The sequence below is a fragment of the Bison bison genome, unplaced genomic scaffold (genome assembly GCF_000754665.1).
Source record: "Bison bison bison isolate TAMUID 2011002044 unplaced genomic scaffold, Bison_UMD1.0 scf7180017864471, whole genome shotgun sequence".
Classification (NCBI taxonomy): Eukaryota; Metazoa; Chordata; class Mammalia; order Artiodactyla; family Bovidae; genus Bison; species Bison bison.
The window spans coordinates 14246352-14252599 of record NW_011495032.1 but is presented as its reverse complement, the minus strand read 5'-3'; the positions used below and the strand labels follow the sequence as shown (position 1 = coordinate 14252599).

Sequence of the window (6248 nt, the reverse complement as noted above, 5' to 3'; positions counted from 1 at the left end):
AATGCAGGGGGCGTGGGTTCCATCCATGGTTGGGGAACCAAGATGCCACATACCATGCAGTGTGACCAAAACAAAAAAAAGGCCAGAGAAAGATGCTCCCAGGATCCACTCTTATTAGAGACAGGACTGAAAAAGAGGGCTCCCTGGGACCTGAAAACTCTAACAGAAAAAGAGAAGCCGCAGTACCAGTGTAGACCAGAGCCATGCCTGTGGAGCAAAGGACACAGTACTCAGGAAAATAACATTAAGAACCTCTTAAAGCTTCAGGTGGTCTCCATAATTGGAGCACTTGGGATCTCACCTTAAAGACTGGGGAAATCATGGTACAAACTTCCAGGTACAAGATAAATAAGTACTGAGGACAGAATGTACAAGACGATGACTAGCTAGCACTGCTGCAGGGTATGTTTGAAAGTCCCTGGGTTTAGATCCTAAAAGCTCTCATCACAAGGTAAAAATATTTTGTTAACTATCCAAGGTAATGGATGTTAACTGAACTTACTATGGTAGCCACTTAGCAATGTATGTATGTCAGGTCATTATGCTGTATGCCTTAAACACACAGCACTCTCTGCCAGTTATATGTCAATAAAACTAGAGAAAAAATGACTGGGGTATCTGTTCCAAGTATGCAGAACAAATCTGGACAGATTTGATCAGGAAAGTCCATCAAGTTCCTTGCAGCACATTTGAAGCGTCAGCGGGTTCGTTCTGAGAAGAGGGAGGTACTGAGAGTGGAGTTTGGGGAGAATGCAGGGGAGTAGGATGCAGAGGGAGGCCATGAAGCCAGTTAGGGCAGAAATAAGTAGAGTCCAGGCCAACTTAGGGGCTTCCCTGGTAGCTCAGCTGGTAAAGAATTTACCTGCAATGCAGGAGACCCTGGTTCAATTCCTGGGTCAGGAAGATCTATTGGAGAAGGGATAAGCTACCCACTCCAATATTCTTGGGCTTCCCTGGTGGCTCACATGGTAAAGAATCTGTCTGCAATGTGGGACACCTGAGTTCGATCCCTGGGTTGGGACGATCCCCTGGAGAAGGGAATAGCTACCCTCTCCAGTATTCTGGCCTAGAGAATTCCATGGACAGAGGAGCCTGGCAGATTACAGTCCATGGGGTCACAAAGAGTCGGGACTGAGTGACTTTCACTTTCAGGCCAGCTTAGACAGTGCCCCAGTGGTAATCCACATCAGATGGGATTGTCTGCCTCAGCTTAGCCAGTGCAAGAATGGATGCTTTCAGCAGACACAGCAGTCCTTTACTTTAATACCCATCACCGGAGGCTTCCCTGAGAAGCATGTTAGAGACAAATTCTGCATCCAAAGGTGTAGAATAGTGATTCTCTTACCTTAAATGAGCACTGGAATCACCCGGAGAGCTTATTCAAGCCCAGAGTGACAGGCCCCACGCAAGAGTTTCTGATCCGCAAGGTGTGGGGTGGGGCCCAAGGATTTGAACTTCTAACAAATTCCCAAGGGATGCTGATGCTGCTAATCCTGGGACCACACTTTGAGAATGACTGACATGACATAGAGCAAAAGAAAAGAGAGGTGCGTCTCCTGCAGCCAGCTGCGCTAGCCATAGGCAAGATGGAGAAAGGAAAAGGGACCAACTTTCACCTGAGCAGCCGAAGGACAGGTTCAATATTTGAAAACTCAGCTGGATGTTTTTAAAAGTCATGGGGAAGCAGTGGAGCAACAAGGGAGGATGTGCCCTCACTGCAGGAGGGGAAAGGAACATTGCTCGCAGGACGGGATTGAAAAGTGGAGGACAGCACAGGGAGTAGCAGCCACTGAAGGACCAAGGCCCCTGGAGACACAGGCTCCAGTTCAGGGATCTGCCGGGGGGGCAATTCCAGGAAAGGAGACAGGATTCCCAGGCCTGACCTATGCCTGCCTCCCTCAGCCAATGAGGCCCACCCCCTGAAGCCCCATGGCCTGCTTCCTAAGACCTTTCCTGACACCTAGGTAAATAGCAGCTAAACATCAGGCAAGTAAATTGGCTTATCATACTCTTATCATCAAAATAAGAGCTACCATTTATTCAGTGTTTAATGATATCTTCATGATCACACCAGGAACTGCATTATGACACTGGTATCACAGATAAGAAATCTGACACTTGGACGGGTTGAGTATCTTGCCCAAGGTCACACAGCAAGGATGAACTTAGAACGGGTGCTTCCTCACTTTCCTCCTGGAAAGGAAGTTCCCCCCTAGGAAACATTTGCATACGTGTGTGCTAAGTCGATTCAGTAGTGTCCAACTCTTTGTAACCCCATGGACTGTAGCTTGCCAGGCTCCTCTGTCCATGGGATTTCCCAGGCAAGAATACTGGAGTGTGTTGCCATGCCCTCTTCCAAGGAATCTTCCCAACCCAGGCATCAAAGCTGGGTCTCTTATGTCTTCTGTATTGACAGGCGGTTCTTTACCACTAGCGCCACCTGATAAGCCCCAGGAAACATTTATGGGGGCATAAACCTAGAGAGGGGGCTTCCCCAGTGGCACTAGTGGTAAAGAACCCACCTGCCAATTCAGGAGACATAAGAGACTCGGGTTCGATCTCTGGGTTGGGAAGGTTCCCTGGAGGAGGGCATGGCAACCCGCTCCAGTATCCTTGCCTGGGAAATCCCATGGACAGATGAGCCTGGTGGCCTATAGTCCATGGGGTCATGAAGAGTAGGACACAACTGAAGCATCTTAGCATCCATGCATTCACACCTAGAGAAGAGAAGAAATGAGGGGCAGGAAGGAAAATCCCCCCTGCCACTGCAAAAGGAGGCTTTAGCATTCATGCAAACCTGGCTGCTCCTTCTGAAATCATCCTATGAGAAAATCTTACATCCATGAACTGACCTATTTTCTTGTTGCTCGTCTGAGTTAGAAAGCCCTCATAATGTAAAGCAAATAAAGAAAAATGCCTGACTCATACTCCTCTTAAAACCTGCTGCTTAACCCAGGAGACAGCTTTCAGCTCAAGCCTGTTTTCAACACACAATGCCCACAGCTGGACCCGCAGCACATCACCAGCTGGTGACACCATGAAGGAGCGAACCCAAGTATCATTTGTGGATATTAACGAGGGGCTGAGAGGTGTGTCTTGCTTGGGAGAGGCAGTCAGACAGGCATCATGAACCTGGATACAAGCCTGCAGCATGGGCTTAAAGAGCTTTGATCTGTTTGTAAAGCTGGTAAAAAAATATCTCCATGGGCACCAAAGCCAAATCCAGTACTATAAAGTAGGTTTGCTAAAGAGCATTTCCCTCCCGGGGACATATTTGCATGAGGTGTAAAGTTGCTAAACATCTGACAAAGACAAAAGCTGGGAATCTCATGACTTAACTGCAGTCACACGAATGCCCCAAGCCAAGTTTAAAGCAGAAATGATGTCTTTAGCCTCAACCACTGCCCAAGTATTGCCACTATGAGAAACTGTCTTCTCTAGACCCTTGGTCACTATGAGCACAAAGAGAAACATAGTTACAGATGGACTCTGGAAGGAAAAGTTACTTCTTTCATGTTGTTTTTTGCTGAGGGAAAATCAAGCAGAAATGCATTCCAACTTTTTACAAGTCAATAATATTTTATCTTGAATTCTTACCTTCTAAATGACTGGTTTGAGGAATTAATTCCCTGGTGGTCCAGTGGTTAGGACTCTGCACTTTCACTTCTGAGGGTCCAGTTTCAATTCCTGGTCAGGGAACTAAGATCCCATGAGCTGTGTGGCATGGCTGGAAAAAAAAAAAAAAAGATTGATTTCTTTTCAGAGTACTGTTGCTCCTGAAAATAATGGGAAAATGCTGAATGACTGTAAAGGGTTAATATCAACTGGGCTAACACCACGGGGTGCTTGCCCAGGAATAGGGCTCTTTAACTCTCCTGGTGCTTTCTCAAAAAATGGATGTCATGAAAAGTGTCTCATCCATCATACTGAGCTTCTGGGATAGCATATCATCTCAAGAGAACTGGAAAGACACTGCTGGCCACCAACTTTCAATGAAAAGCAATAGGTAATGGGCTCAAAATGAAAAGCATGCTTGATATTTTCTGTTCTCTTTCAGCACCCTCTACTATATTTAGTATCATGGTTAAGACCTATGTGATAGGTCCATATAGTTTTATTTTTGGTAATTTCTGTTTAGTCTATCAGTTGTCACATACTATGAGAGCTGGAAGCAGGTGGTGGGCCCCAAATTGCTGCATAAATGACATCAAGCCTATGAGGTAAGAGGCAGAAGGAAAATGTCCTGAAAAAGAGGATCTAAAGTTGTATTGATAAGGAGTACAACTCATTAGAAAGAAATTGTTGCTTCTTAAGTATTTTGATCGCAGTTGCAGAGCAAAAATTGGCAGGCTGAGCTACATAAGGTTCTTAAAGCCATTAGTTAACTCATTGCATTCAAATAATCTTCCAAGTCATTCAGTTGAGATATAACCTAGATATAACTGGAATACCACTGGAATTTCCCTTGGGGCGAGCTGGGACCTGTCCATTTCCCAGCAATGCCAGGCCAGCCTGCCCTTCACTTACTGCTCCCCAGAGATGACAGATTTCCTGTGAGAGCCTGGGAGGAGAAATTGACCACGCCCAGCACTGTATTTTTGCCTTTCAAGAGCAGCCCATTCTCTGCTGTCTCCCACTTGGCCATTCTGTATGCCTCCAGCCTATCAGAGCAGGTAGGAATTATAATTCAAGTGAGGAAATGATAGGAAACCCATTGGGCAATAGATCTATGCTTGTTTACTGATCAGCATTACCTGTAAAAAAGGTAGATAGTTTTCATCAAAGTATCTCCCAAGGAGGACAGGTTGTCCTCTTCCACAACAGCTAGGAAATGCAAACACACTTTTCTTTATAGGCAAAAGGGCACAATGTGATGGAACTGCTCTTGCTACAGATGGGCCCAGACGTGACCCACTGCACCTTACCCTTTGCTGAGAGAGTTTAGCCCCCTTGCTGAGGACGACATGTTAGTTCACATCCTCTATCCAGGCGTGTGTCTTCCTGGGTCAATTTAAAACATTGCTTCTGCCCAGGCTCCTTGCCTTCACTCATTTTTGTTTGCTGTTCAGCACAGAGTTGGATATTGTGTGCTCCTCCACTCTGTGGTCCCGTGCAGATGAGCACCAAGTAGCCCTTCCCACGAGAGGGTTCAGCTGCATTTCAGGAACATAGCATGGGTGAACCCCTTTGCAAGCCTAACTTGCCAAACTACTCTAGAGACTAGAAATGACATTGTTAACAGGCCCCAGTCTTATGCATGCCTGCTTCTTGGACACCTCAGTCTATTAACTTACACTTGGTCTCTATATCACATTACCTTCTGGACTTTTGAAAACATAATTAATATTAACCACATGAGAAACCAAATGTGTATTTAATGATGTTTATGAATTACCTACAATGCACCAGGTAGAAACATGGACCCTACACATAAAGAATCCATAGGGGAAAAAATAGTGAAAAAAATACAATAATGTTTATTAGGAACATGAGCTGTGTGGCATTATTCCAGCTCTCTGAGACAAGGTAGATTTAATGATACCTCATCTTTTAGATTTATTGAGGGGATAAAAGAAGAACATGGCAAAGTGCTACTATATATTTAATGGATTACTTTTTTTTAGTCTCCTTATTGTTCCTATTACCTCTCCTACCCCATAATTGTGATAGAACTGAGGTGATTAGAGCATGCCCAGCTAGGATTAAACATTTTATTTTTTTTTTATTTTTATTTTTTTTTTAGCAGATTGACATAGTGCTTTATTTAAGCTGTCTGTACGAAGGAAAATAATGTGCGTCCCTATCATATACGTGTAAAATTACTAAGGATGCACAGTGTACAAAACAGTTTCTTGTAGTTATTTCACATCCTTGTGGGTCATAGACTGAAGGGAAGAAACAGTTTTAGTATGACCAACAGTAAGAGTAAATACAGTTTCTTGGGTTCGTAGTTGCGTCTGCTTAAAATCCTTAACCAGATGACTAGATCTTGTGCGGATCTAATGAAAGAACTAGCAAGGTCAAGAAATGTCACAAACTATAAAGCTACAGGGAGGTAATTCAATTACCAATTTAGAGGTTTTTCTTTTTATTTAAATAAATACTTTACATTTCATGCTTGCCTGTAATGCACTACCAGGAGCAAGATAAGGAAATTCTACTGTAGACAGTACAAACAGTAGCAGCAAAGTGTGTACACTGACGTGTAATAGAAAGACCCTGCAGTTAGTAAGGAAGGCCCTTACTAT

At 44.3% G+C, this 6248-nt stretch overlaps 1 non-coding gene across 1 annotated transcript; it reads left to right on the top strand.

Moving 5' to 3' along the window:
- The first annotated feature begins 3626 nt into the window (after window positions 1–3626).
- Window positions 3627–3699, top strand: TRNAE-UUC. Its single transcript has one exon. It is a non-coding gene; the product is annotated as a tRNA-Glu (tRNA).
- The last annotated feature ends 2549 nt before the right edge of the window (window positions 3700–6248 follow it).